A 15,050-nucleotide genomic window follows, 5' to 3' on the forward strand; every position below is an offset into this window, starting at 1 on the left:
TTGAGTTTGAACCATATGAAAATGTTTAACAAGCATCTTAACATCATTGGAGGTTCTTTCTACAATATCATGCAATTCACTAATAGCTCGAGAATTTTCCATTAAATGATTCTCTACTCTCATATTAAAATTTTCTTGCTTAACAATATAATTATCAAACTCATCTAAGCATTGTGCAGGAGGTTTCGAATACGTAATATCTTCCCTAGTAAAGCGTTGAAGGGAGTTTACCTCAATCATGGATGAAGGGGGAATTATCTCACATACATCTTCTATGGGAGGTAGATTCTTCACATCTTCAGATTTAATACCTTTCTCCTTGAGAGACTTCTTGGCTTCCCTCATATCTTCATCATTCAATTTAATTAAACCCCTCTTCTTCAGTATCGGTGTCGGGGTTGGTTCAGGTGTAGACCAATCATCATGATTCCGGCCTATTTTAGCCAATAATTCCTCAGCGTCGTCTGGAGTTCTTTTCCTGAAAACACAACCAGCACAACTATCCAGGTATGCCCTAGACTCAATGGTTAGTCCACTATAAAATATATCAAGTAAATCATGCTTTTCCAAATCATGATCAGGCCGAGCTCTAATAAGAGAGCAAAATCTCGCCCAAGCCTCAGGCAATTTCTCTCCATCTCCCTGGTCAAAATTATAGATTCTCTGCAAAGCAATATGTTGAGCACTAGCAGGAAAGTATTTACGGAAGAAAACATCAAGCAATTCTTTTGGACTTTTAATAGAATTAGGTGGCAAACTATTATACTAAGTTTTAGCGTCATCCTTTAATGAGAATGGAAAGATTTTAGCAACAAAGTAAGTACGCTTCTTAACATCATCAGAAAACAAGCCACTCAGAGTAGATAACTCAATCATGTGTTCAACAGCACTTTCTTTTTCAGTACCACAAAAGGGTGTTTTCTCAACAATAGCTATATGAGATAAATCAAGAGAAAAATCATAATCTTTATCCTTAATGTTTATAGGAGATGTGGCAAACTTAGGATCAGGAGACAGTTTATATCTAACAGCATGTTCTGCAAGCAACTTTTTAATTTTTCTTGCATCAGTAGTAGCATTGCATTTTTCAATAAAATCATCATTAAGCTCCACATAATCTTCATCAGGATCATCACTAGAATAATCAAGTTCAGGTGAATTAACAGGTGTAGTAGCATTAGGAGTTTCAGTATTTTCAATTTGTCTAGACCTAGCAATCGTAGCATCTAGAAAGGATCCCAATGAACCACTATCATCAAGCACAGCAGAAATATTATCAATATTATGAGAGTTTTCAGATTCAGCAGAAGTACCCGCATGTGAAGCATGTGGCGGTGAAACAAGTTTATCAATCACAGATGGTGAATCAAGTGTAGCGGAGGTACTCAGAATTGTACCTTTTCTTGTAGTGGATGGTAATATGGCGACTTTAGAATCGCGAGGTTTACCCATGATGGAGAATTTGCAGCGAACAATATCAATCCAAGTGAACTTCCAAATAAAGCTATGCTCCCCGGCAACGGCGCCAGAAAATAGTCTTGATGACCCACAAGTATAGGGGATCGCAACAGTCTTCGAGGGAAGTAAAACCCAATTTATTGATTCGATACAAGGGGAGACAAAGAATACTTGAAAGCCTTAACAGCGGAGTTGTCAATTCAGCTGCACATTAAAACAGACTTGCTCGCAAGAGTTTATCAGTAGTAACAGTTTTATAGCAGTAGCAGTAGTGAAATAACAGCAGCAGAGTAACAAAGACAGCAGTAGTGATTATAGTAAACAGCAGGATTAAAATACTGTAGGCACGGGGATGGATGACGGGCGTTGCATGGATGAGAGAAACTCATGTAACAATCATAGTAGGGCATTTGCAGATAATAATAAAACGGTGTCCAAGTACAAAGCAATCAATAGGCATGTGTTCCATATATAGTCGTGCGTGCTCGCAATGAGAAACTTGCACAACATCTTTTGTCCTACCAGCCGGTGGCAGCCGGGCCTCAAGGGAAACTACTGGATATTAAGGTACTCCTTTTAATGGAGTACCGGAGCAAAGCATTAACACTCCGTGAACACATGTGATCCTCACATCACTACCATCCCCTCCGGTTGTCCCGATTCTTGTCACTTCGGGGCCATTGGTTCCGGACAGCGACATGTGTATACAACTTATAGGTAAGACCATAAACAATGAATATCTTGATGAAACAATAACATGTTCAGATCTGAGATCGTGGCACTCGGGCCCTAGTGACAAGCATTAAGCATAATAAGTTGCAACAATATCATCAAAGTACCAATTACGGACACTAGGCACTATGCCCTAACAATCTTATGCTATTACATGACCAATCTCATCCAATCCCTACCATCCCCTTCGGCCTACAGCGGGGGAATTACTCACACATGGATGGGGGAAACATGGCTGGTTGATGTAGAGGCGTTGGCGGTGATGGCGGCGATGATCTCCTCCAATTCCCCGTCCCGGCGGAGTGCCAGAACGGAGACTTCTGGCTCCCGCGACGGAGTTTCGCGATGTGGCGGCGTTCTGGAGGGTTTCTGGCGACTTCGACTTCTCCTCGTGCGTTTTTAGGTCGAGGCCAATAAGTAGTCCGAAGGAGGGCGTCGGAGGCCGGCCGAGGGGGCCACACCATAGGGCCGCGCGGGCCCCCCCTGGGCCGCGCCGCCTTATGGTGTGGGGCCCTCGGGCCTCCACCTTACTTGTCCTTCTGGCTCCGTCAGTATTCTGGGAAAATAGGGCCTTCTGCATAAATTCCGAGGATTTTCCCGAAAGGTGGAATTCTGCACAAAAACGAGACACCAGAACAGTTCTGCTGAAAACAGCGTTAGTCCGTGTTAGTTGCATCCAAAATACACAAATTAGAGGCAAAATAATAGCAAAAGTGTTCGGGAAAATAGATACGTTTTGGACGTATCAGTGGGTTCATGCCTCCATTGAATCTGGGATAGTGACAGAAAGTTCTAAGGTTGTGGATGTGCTGTTGCCACTAGGGATAAAACATCAATGCTTTGTCTAAAGATATTTGTATTGTTTACATTACGCACAGTACTTAATGCAATTGTCTGTTGTTTGCAACTTAATACTGGAAGGGGTGCGGATGCTAACCCGAAGGTGGACTTTTTAGGCATATATGCATGTTGGATAGAGGTCTATGTTCTTTGTCGTAATGCCCTAAGTAAATCTAATAGTAGTCATCATGATATGTATGTGCATTGTTATGCCCTCTCTATTTGTCAATTGCCCAACTGTAATTTGTTCACCCAACATGTTATTTATCTTATTGGAGAGACACCACTAGTGAACTGTGGACCCCGGTCCATTCTTTTACATCTGAAATACAACCTACTACAATCATTGTTCTCTGTTGTTCTTTGCAAGCAAACATCATTCTCCACACCATGCGTTTAATCCTTTGTTTACAGCAAGCCGGTGAGATTGACAACCTCACTGTTAAGTTGGGGCAAAGTATCTTGATTGTGTTGTGCAGGTTCCACGTTGGCGCCAGAATCCCTGGTGTTGCGCCGCACTACACTCCTTCACCAACAACCTTCACGTGGCCTTCATCTCCTACTGGTTCGATAAACCTTGGTTTCTTACTGAGGGAAAACTTGCTGCTGTACGCATCACACCTTCCTCTTGGGGTTTCCAATGGACGTGTGCTTTACCGTCACAAGAAGCTACTTTCTAGCGCCGTTGCAATCCCTATCACGCGCAAGCAATGATTTACTTCACGGGCGAGGTATTTTCTTTTAAAAAAAGAAAAATAGATTGCATTGAAGTAATAAAACTATTCCAATTTTAATAATTGTTGAGAAAGAATGAGTTATATCCCTTCCCCGTCCCATCGAGAAAGAGAATTAACGAATCCTAAGGCAAAGGGGCGAGAAACTCAAGGCATCGGTAGGGGAGCGTTCCGCCTTAGAGGGAAGCAACCGCGAAAGCGGGGGTCGACGAAGCGGAAGCGAGAATGTCAGCCATACCCAGAACTCTGATTAAGAAAAAGCTGGAGCCGCCTGCAGTATACAAAATAAACTTTATAGCTGAATATAGACGCCTCTTCCCCCCCTCCCCACATGGATAAAAGTAAGTAAATAGGAATTAATTCTAACTCCCACATGATTAAAAAAAGTAAAAGGTCTTGCGAAGAAAATAATCCTACTGCCTAGTCTCTTTCATTATATCGGTCTTATGGTTGAACTGCTGGAGCATGCAATTCCACATGGCATCGGATCTACAAGATCTAGGTTTAAATTCTAGCCAATGCAGTATTTAAAATAAATATTTAGTGGAATCCCTAAAAAAAATCCAACGATACATGTCAAAGACCCGGGCGAGATCTAAAAAAAGCTCACCGGCCTAGACAAGAGGGGAGGTATTAAATATAATTACCTAGTCTCTTTCATCAGATCAGATTTATGCAATTCCACAATAGATTTGAAGAAACTTTTTTTTTACTCTAAAACTAGTATGGTTGTACTCGGGGTTGATACGTAATTGTATTCGGATTTGTACTCATACTTCAATATACTCTAAGGGTTTCACTAGGAGATTACTTGTACTTCGGTTTTCTTGGTTTTTCATTGAGTTATACTCATTATTCGGTGTACTTGAATTTGTATGTAACTACTTATGTTTTGTACGTAACTGTATTTGGGTTTCACTGAGTTGTACTTCTACTTCGATGCAATTGCATTTTTTATATCACCGAGTTATACTCGTACTTCGTAATACTCGGATGTATTTGTAACTACACTCGGCTATTGTACACACTTGTACTGCAGGGTACTTTGGATTTTAGTATACTCGGATTTTTATTAAGGACGTATTTGTGCTCAGAGTAGATAGGCAGATGTGTAATGATCGTACTTCTTTTTATTAGTCTTAGAACTAGAAACTCAATTCGGCTCCCGGGTGCGTATGATCCCTCTACCATAAAAACATATTTTCAAGTGTTAAAAAAATTTGATAAATTTTTTACATGTACATCTCCATAATATATGTGTATTCGTCAAATTTCACGAAAAAATGATATTTTTTGTAGTCTAAGCGAAAAAGAGAAAATTTATCTTGTGACAAGTCTTTGTTTTATCACCGAATTTTGTCTTTTTAACACACGGCACATGACATGTCGATTTTTCATGAAACGACTTTGTGAGCGCGTAGCACATGAAGATATACATGCGAAATTTTTGTTTCAATTTTTTTCACATTTTAAAATGTGTCTAACATGTATTTCAAAATAGAGGGAGCATATGCTCCCATGTGCCAAAACATCACCGAATTTTGTCTTTTTAACACACGGCACATGACATGTCGATTTTTCATGAAACGACTTTGTGAGCGCGTAGCACATGAAGATATACGTGCGAAATTTTTGTTTCAATTTTTTTACATTTTAAAATGTGTCTAACATGTATTTCAAAATAAATGGAGCATATGCTCTTAGAACTGCCTACTAAGGAAAACCATGTGGTAGAGCTGACGATTATTAGCGATAGCGCCGATCGATTGCATATATACATGTGCTAGAGCTAGCTAGGGGGGTGGTCATGGATGCATGCGACGGCGCGCCGCGAAGGCTGGAAGGAACGTACTCCCTCCTGCCTATTTTATATTGCTCATAATTTTTTATGCAAGTAAGCTGTGCAAAATTTAACTAAAAATATAGATAATAATATAAAGATATACTATAACAAATGCATATAATATAAAAATACATTTCATGGCATTTCTAAAAATATGATTCTTTTGTTATCAATATAGATGATAAAACTTTACGAAGCTTGGCTTCGACCAAACCAACATTTTTTGGGCAGAAGGGAGTACGTGGCCTCTGGCACATGTCATGCAGCGGCTGGTCCAACTTCTCTGTGTTTGGATGCACAGAATCTGGCCTCGGAAATGGAATTCGACCCAGATTGGCCCAATTCGTCTGTTTGGGTGGCCATAGAATTGCAGCTCGGAAACTTGACCCAATTCCAAGCCCACCCCGCACCCGTCCGCTCTGCCTAGCGAGTTTCCGAGGGTGCGAGCTCGGAAACGCGTGGAATCTGGTCGCTAACCCGCGTACCGCTTCGCTCTTGTCTGGCGAGCGAGCTCGCCTCTCTCACGAACTGGACGCGACCGGCGGCGGCGGCGCCTCCGGTAAGCCTCTCCCCGCCTTCGTCCTCCTCATCTCTTCCCCGCTCTTCTCTGCCCATCCCCGCTCCCCTCTCCCCATCCCTGCTCTCCTTTGCATCCCCGTCCTCCTCTCTGCATCCCTGGCCTCCTCCAACCCTAGATGCGATGGGGAACGACGGCAGGAGGGTTACCGGCGGCGGGAGGGGAACCAAGGCATCTCCCTACCGCTCCCCAAGCCGGACTCTTAGCTAGGCTTCATCTCCCCAAGCCTTTTCTAAATCGTGATTGATTTGTTGTCTGGAGCTAAATCGTGATTGATTTGTTGTCTACACAAGCCTTTTCTAAATCTAAATCGTGGTTGATCTTTTTTTTTTACACTCTACACAAATCATGGTTGATTCCTTCAGATTTTGCAAGTCAATTGTTGCTGCATTTGATAGAAAAGTTGTGTGAAAAAAATTATTGGATGATAATTATTTTGATATTATTATGTGTGAAAAATAATAAATGAACATTCTAATATAAACATATTATATTTTCTTATACGTAGACAACTTTATATCGTCTAAATTTAACAAAACATCAAATTCCACGGTTTGCGCATCCAAACACGAATTGGAATTGGGTGCCAACCTTTGATTCTAACAACGAATATCAGGTACATCTAAACAACAGAATTGAAATGGGGTCAATTTCCTTTCCATCTTGGATTTGGAATTTCACTCCAATTCAATTCCAAGGTCAAATTCTGTGCATCCAAACACAAATTCCATCTCTAGCGAATTCAGGCCATATGCATACATTAATTACCTGTATTCATAAACATAAGAACACAAGGAAGATACAAACGGTTGTGCTGCTGAAAACGGCCATCGCCACAACTACCAAGCACACACAACCTTCTTTGTCGCCGGAGAAGAAGAGCACCAACAGTTGGTCCATTCGTTGACGTTGAATAAACCCTAGCCATAATGTGTTAATGAGCCACGATAGCCATCAACTCCGTAAGACTGGATCTAGCCCGATAAGGAACATCGACCGAAGGAGGCCCCGAGCCTCTTCGGCGCCGGATCCAGGGCCAACACCACCCCGCCCTTCAGGCGGCTGGATCCTCACCATTATTCGCAGACACACAATAGTCAAGACCGCCGCACTCCAAGAACAACCCATCTCTGCCATGATGCCACGATACAACGTCAGATCGAAGTCATTCCAATAGCTTGGACTCCACAAAGCTCTCGTCGGGATCAGCAACACCTCCGCCAAGCAGGGTCATGGACTGAGAGACCATTATTCCTAAAAACACCATCAACGGCCCCACCGTTGAAGGAGGAATCTCAAAAACCATCAATCGTGCTTCAGCCGGAAGCAGGGGTCGAACTCTCTCACGCCATGAAGGATTTCCATGAACAAGCCCTCGCTCATCCTATAGCGCCGCAAAAAACTGTTGGCGTGTGTTGCAGTGTTAGAGAACTAGTCGTAGTACAACATCATATGACCCTCCAACCTCTGCCGGAGCTTCGACTTACTTCTTCCCGGTCTTGAACCTCCATGGTGCGACCTCTTCTTCTTCTCCTCGACGCCATCAAACATTTTTTGAAGGCAAGTGATGATCACCAACTGCTCCCGAACGTCGTCATCATAGGTTGCATCGTCATCCATGATTTGTTGGATCATTTCCTTGTCGCTATCCATGTCTAGAGGCAAAAAAAGGGGTTCGAAATCATCGGCAGCAATGGAGGCAACAAACAGCGACCGGTGTCGCCTACCAGACAAACGGTCGAACACCTTTTGTGCGCAGTGGAGGGGGGAGTGGCCGCCGCGTTCTGGCCCGATTTAGCGAACTACATGCAGCGAAAAGGGCGGTGAAGGAGTCCGGCGTCGCGACAGATTCCAACGCAGGAGAAATATTCTGTTGGAGTGACCGACGATTTGATCAACGGTGAAAAGGTGAGAGGCGCGGGAGGGGAGACGCGACGCGAAAGAAAGACGGAAAGCAACAATGTGAAATGTGGTCGGTAGCAGGTAGATACCGGTGTCGCTTTTAGTTGCGTCCCTCCCTCCCATTAAATATGTCTAAATATGGATGTATTTAGATATCAAATAATATCTAGATATAATATCTAGATCTAAACATGTTTAATGGAACGGAGAAAGTACTATACTTTCGATCTTAGTATAATACTCGAATCTTAGGGATGTATTTGTGCCTCGGAGTAGATGGGCTGATGTGCAATGACGCACTTCTTTTTAGTAAATGAAAGCGAACCATGCGTACTACTGTACCAAAAACCATGTGGTGCTGACGGTGATTAGCGATAACGCTGATCGGTTGCATACATGTGCTAGAGCAAGCTAGGAGGGATGGATGCATGCGGCGCGTCGCGCAGGCTGGAAGGGACCGACGTGGTCTCTGCCACGCGATCATCCAGCGGCCGGTCCAACTTCTCTTTAAGTTTCATAGCTACGGAAATCAGTTAAGGTGCCGACGGCTAGATCCTGTGCCGATGGTAAAATATCGGAGCGTCGTTCCGACCAAGCCAGCAGGTCAGTCGTCGGCACAGGTAAACCATCGGCACATGAAGGTCTGTGCCGACGGCAACCGTCGGCACAACCTCTCCGTCGTGACGGTGAACTAACAGCGTCAGACCTGTGCCCACATATTTCAGCCCTGTGCCGACGGCGTCGGCATAGCTATTTTTCATTTTACCACATTAATCTTCAAAAAATCATAACTAAATCATTGTAATCAGAAAAATATAAATAATATATCAAAAATTTCAGAAAAATAAGTTCTATCTTGGAAAAATATCAAACTTGGAATATTTAAAATATCTCAAAGAACCTTATAAAAAATGAGCTATCATATCCGATGTTTTATGACTTTCACACAGAACAACCAATGTTATGGATAGAATCCTGGCATAGTTTGTGATGATGTGTGCCCATATTGTGCACACATGTGCATATTGGGATGTCTTACGATATTGTAGGAGGAAGTTTTCCATTTCATCGCACGAAAAAACTATTTTTCATTTTTGAGGTGCCGAAAACGGTGTGTTTTGTGAAGCAACCACCACATTAAAGATTCACATGGGTACCAACACATTTTTCAAAAATACTAGACCAACTAAGATGGAAAATTTCTCAACCTGTGTATCTGGAACCTTTCCATCCACCCCTCATGAAAAAGACAAATTCCTGCCGAATCGGTAGGAGGCCGACCAGATTTGAACTATAAGTACATGATATATTGCTCATGATTTTTTGTAAAAATTATTTTTAGATTCACAACATGTTATTTCATTAGAGATCCAGTGAAAGTTTAGCGAGCCTCAGCCCCGGGCAAAGGATCTTCATGCCCGCCGTTTTGAATATAGTTTGAAACAGGCATAAAAAATTCGAAAACGATCCAAACAATGTAAAACCTTCGCGTGGTCTCATATTATGTGTCATAGTTGCAAGGAAAAATATTAAAGTTGGAAAATTGTGAACATCACAAAAAATCGTTCACAAAATGAGCTATCATGTTCGAGGTTTCATGACATTTAGGTCAAACGACCAATGTTATGGATAGAATCGCGGCATAGTTTGTGATAATGTGCCCATATTGTGCACACATGTGCATATTGGAATGTCTTACGATATTGCAGGAGGAAGTTTTCCATTTCATCGCACGAAAAAAACATTTTCCATTTTTGAGGTGCCGAAAACGGGGTGTTTTGTAAAGCAACCACCAAATTAAAGATTCACATTGGTACCAACACATTTTTCAAAAATAGTAGACCAACTAAGATGGAAAATTTCTCAACCGGTGTATCTGGAACCTTTCCATCTACCACTCATGAAAAAGACAAATTCCCGCCGAATCGGTAGGAGGCCGACCAGATTTGAACTACAGGTACATGATATATTGCTCAAGATTTTTTGTAAAAAATATTTTTAGATTCACAACATGCTATTTCATCAGAGATCCAGTGCAAGTTTAGCGAGCCTCGGCCCCGGGCAAAGGATCTTCATGCCCGCCGTTTTGAATGTAGTTTGAAACGGCAATAAAAATTCAAAAATGGTCCAAACAATGTGAAACCTTCGCGTGCTATCATATTATATGTCATAGTTGCAAGGAAAAATATTAAAGTTGGAAAATTGCGAACATCACAAAAAATCCTTCACAAAATGAGCTATGATGTTCGAGGTTTCATGACATTTAGGTCAAACGACCAATGTTATGGATAGAATCGCGGCATAGTTTGTGATAATGTGCCTATATTATGCACACATGTGTATTTTGAGATGTCTTACGATGTTGCAGGAGGAAATTTTCCTTTTCATCGCGCGAAAAAGCCATTTTCCTTTTTTGAGGTGCCAAAAACGCGATGTTTTGTGAAGCAACCACCAAATTAAAGTTTCACATTGGTACCGACACATTTTTAAAAAAATACTAGACCACCTAAGATGGAAAATTTCCCAACCGGTGGATCTGGAACTTTTCCATCCATCCCTCATGAAAAAGACAAAATCCTGCCGAATCGGTAGGAGGCTGGCCAGATTTGAACAACTGGTACATGATCTAATGCTCATGAATTTTTGGAAAAATTATTTTTAGATTCAAAATATGATATAGGTGTCATATTTGGATTCCTCTCATTTTTCTAATCGATTTAGACATATTATTTGTCAAATTTTGATTTACAGATTTAAAGATATTAATTATTCCATATTAAATAAAAAAGAAAAAATTATTTTATTGTCCATTTGAATTCAAGATTAATATACTCATTCTTGTAGTTTATGTAGGTAATTGTTTGGAATTCAAAAAATAATGATGTGCAACATCAAGCAATAAGGATTAATAGTATTGATATGGTATTATTGTCAGAAGGTGTCATTTCTTTCATGGAATCCAATCTAAATGGAACCGAGAAGTTAAGCGTGCTAGGGGTGGAGTAGTGTGAGGATGGGTGACTGACTGGGAAGTTTGACCATGAGTGCAGGTGAGACCTAATAGTAAGTGTAGTTAGAGTTAAAATGGTGCAGGTGAGAGATTAAAAAATTGGGATAAAAAAATTGAATTTTTTTTGAAAAAATTCGAGCCAGAATTACCAAACGGCGTTATTTCTATGCCGATGGCATATTTGCCTGTGCCGAGGCGTTATTGTGCCGACGGCTGCCGTCGGCACAAGCCTGTGCCAAAGGCAAGGCAAGCTATGCCGACGGCCGCCGGCCGTCGGCACCTTGACTGGTTCCGTAGTGCATCTCTAGCTGGATGTTTGGGTAATTAGGGTATCAACGGATCGACGCAAATAGACGAAAAGCGTCTGCTTGCGTTTGTGTGGATGAAAAACGCGTTCTAGCTAGATGCAAATTAAGGTGTAATACGTTTTAGTGGGAGGCGGCGTTCCCGTCGACCGCGAGATGCATGTGGTGACTTCATCAATCTCAAAACCTGCCGGATCAAGTTTTTTGGACACAGTCTCTCGGAGATGTTCATATAAGTAGGGTGTGCGTGTGTGCGTTTATAGGGGCGAGTGTATGCACGTTTTTGTAAGCATCTACGTTTGTACCGCGTTTCGAAAAAAATAATGGTACCCGAAGATGCAGCCTTCTCTACCGAATTCGGGTTATCCTTCACTAGGAGTAGAACTAGATTCATTGGTTCCATCCATGTTGTTCCTTTTTGAGGGATTTCATCCATATTTTTTTAATATTTTCTTCGATTTTTTTAATTGATAAAAAATTAGTAGAAAAGTTGACTAAATTTGTGTTAATTAAAACGAATTGAAGGGAGTATAACTATTCCTCTAGCTAGCTAGCAACCAGTGAAAAAAAACGAAGCTTTGCTAGTATATATTTATTTTTTCCTGTAAAAGAACAATGTTACACTTGCACCGCATGAAAAATATATCAATTATCAAACAGCACTTCTCACTCTCAGAATATCGTTCACATGACACAACTCCTGTGACTGCGAGTGATTTCAACAAATTGGATATTTGCTATGCTTTATAGCAAGAGTTTGCTTATGATATCCTTTTGTCTACCGGTGACTTGTACAAGCTTGCAACCTCCTCCTCTGTCAGCACCGACGGGGCGACTTCGATCGGCTCCACGACGAAGCCAGCCTCCTCGCACGCCTTCTTCAGGAGCTCCGCCTGTGCGTCCCCATCCGGGCAAAACGCAACCACTGCACCTCCGCTGCCGGTGAACTTCGATGCAGCGCCAACACTCCTCGCTACTTCGACCATCTTTATATTCACCGCTCCAAGCACGTCGTCTCCAAACATTTGCCTACAACCACCAATCACGCTTAACTAGTTAACTCACTAGTCGGTAATATTGTTGCGATGGAAAATCTCATATCTTGGCTAACAAGATTGTTGATTTCTAAGCCTCGTTGACGTTAGCCTCACCTTCTCAGATCAAAGTTTCTGTTCATAAGCCTCGCGAGTTCAGTGTAATTCTTCTGCAACAACGCATTGTGGCCATCATAGGCTAGATGCGCGACTTCCTTCATGGATGATATTATGAACTCGTCGCCATCAAGCCATCTTTGCCTGACACTGCTGTGGACCTAATTGGTTATACAAGGTTTGAAGTTTGATATATTAGTCTAAAGGAGTGTAAAAATATTTTTCAAACAAAAGGTTTGGAATATTAACCAAGATTGAACAAACCTTGCCAGAGTCGCTTGGGTTCTCAGCATAGATAAGATAGAGAGGGGGGAGTAGATTGACGTCTAGCGGTGTGTATATGCCGTGACCCAGCTTATCCATATGCTCTTGGCTAAAATCCTGACAAGTGGCAAAACTGAAAGATTAGCCCACAAGAGTCATCATCATGACTAACAATCAGGTAGCTAGGTTAGGTGATCGACGTGGAGGGGTGTTTTATAATATAGCTGCCACCAATCACACAAATTTGCCGTACCATGTAAACAAGGCCACAGTAGACCTGCGCGACCCGGTCCTGGAGCCCGGCGACGATCCCGAGCTCCTTCTCCGCGTCGAGGATTGCGATCTTACGAGTGCGGAGAGGCAGGGGAAGGCGACGAGGTCGTGGCGCGGGTGGGGCTGTACGAGGAGCTCCTCGGAGGGGCGGAGGCGGACGGTCGCCCAGAGGCCGGCGACGGCGAAGGAGACGGCGCGGCCGCCGTACACGTCGCTGGGGTTGCCGAGGAGACCCACGCGCGCGTATGCCCTGTGTTCCACTTCCATCGCCGCCGCCGTCGCCGCTGATCCTCCGGTGGAGATGGTTGACAAGTCAGGTTGGTGGACCGGATAACGACGCCAGCAGAAGAGTTCGTCACCACCGGTTTCTCCGATGCCGCTACTCCTGTACTTGAACTGTTGCCGGTGTATTGGTCATATACTGTGCTATCTCCGGCAACAGCACTGTGTTCCATCTGGCGATCATATCTGCCAGCTATTACGTTATTGGCATCCTGATAATCTTGACTATGTTCACACATCTGGCGATCATATCTGCCAAACATTACTTCTCTAGGATATTGTTCAGTATACTTTTGTCATGACGACACAGAGTACACTCACATTTGCAATAACACAAAATTAGGAAAATAGGCAGTACATCGATCATGCACGTGATCAAAATGTTGAAAAGGAAAAGCTAAATAGTATGACATAAGTATCATGCAAAAGTGATCAACGGAAACATCGGCGATCAATATATATAAGCATGTAAGATGACTTTCATGCGAAGATGTCGCAATTCTCACACTTAACAAGCGTCTTTTCCTATTTCTCGGACAGGTGTGCCCAAATGCTCGTCGTCTTGAAGGCACCGTCCTCCTCTAGAGCGATTTGCTTATATTGAAATCCTCTTACAAGTTAGCAGTGTTTATATTTCTAGTTCTTCAAAGTGTAGTGTTGATTCTTTAGAGTGTAGTGTTGATTCTTTAGTTAGCGGTTAGATTTGGGGGTTCTGGACCATGTTGTGCTTTTGTATATTTTTGATTCGCCTGCTTATATGGGCACCATCCGTGTTTTCTGTCGAAGTGCCATGGCTACATATCCGGAGAAACCGAAGAGGCACATGTTGGTGTTAGATGTATATATCTGTATATTGTAGTTTTTCCATATGTTAGGGGGCTTTCTGCATACGTGCATCTGTACATGTACTATATATCGTGGCCTTGGCCCCTGGTAATACAACAAGCATATTACTCTAACATGGTATCATAGCTAAATTGATCCTCTATTCCCCGGCCGCCGACGTTGCTTGTTCCAATCTCTCGTCCGTCGTCCGTCCGTCCGCTCCAATCTCCGATCCCCGTCCTCGATCTGACTCTGCTGCTCTTCATCGTCTTCGATCCCCGTCTTCGATCTGGACCGACCTGCCCCCGCTCGCTCCCGCTCGGGAGGCCGGACCCGATTCCCCGTCTTCGATCTCACAGCCACGATTCCAGGCCGCTCCCGCTCGCCGCCCGATTCCAGGCTGCTCCCGCTCCCGCTCGCGGCCCGATTCCAGGCTGCTCCCGCTCGCTCCCCGACGCCAGGACTCCCTCCCCCCGACGGATCGATTACAGGCTGCTCCCGCTCCCGCTCGCTCCCCGACGCCAGGCTCGCAGCGCTCCCGCTCGGCCGCCTCCAGCCTCGCCCGCTCTGTTCTCGATCGGAGGGGCCGTTTCTTGTCTAGTTGACTTACGTCTGAGGTAAAAAAAAAAGCAAAAAAAAACAAAAAAAAGAGCGAAAAAAAACAGAAAAAAATTACTATCGTCGGCTATTGTTATCTGATGTCTTCTTCTGCTGATCCCGCCTTATCTTTGGGCCTCCCTTCGGTACTTGGTCTTTGTCCGCTGCCTCCGTGTATGATGGCTAGCCATTCTTCGTCGCCGTTTGCGGCCTCTTCACGCGGCTCTGCCCGCGCTTCACCGACTCCGTCTACGTTG

General features: G+C 43.3%; 1 pseudogene; it reads right to left on the reverse strand.

The window, feature by feature from the left end:
- Positions 1–11,965: 11,965 nt before the first annotated feature.
- On the reverse strand, positions 11,966–13,563 carry LOC127322135 (glucuronokinase 1-like; annotated as a pseudogene).
- Positions 13,564–15,050: the final 1,487 nt, after the last annotated feature.

This window comes from Lolium perenne, chromosome 6, assembly GCF_019359855.2.
Source record: "Lolium perenne isolate Kyuss_39 chromosome 6, Kyuss_2.0, whole genome shotgun sequence".
Taxonomy (NCBI): domain Eukaryota; kingdom Viridiplantae; phylum Streptophyta; class Magnoliopsida; order Poales; family Poaceae; genus Lolium; species Lolium perenne.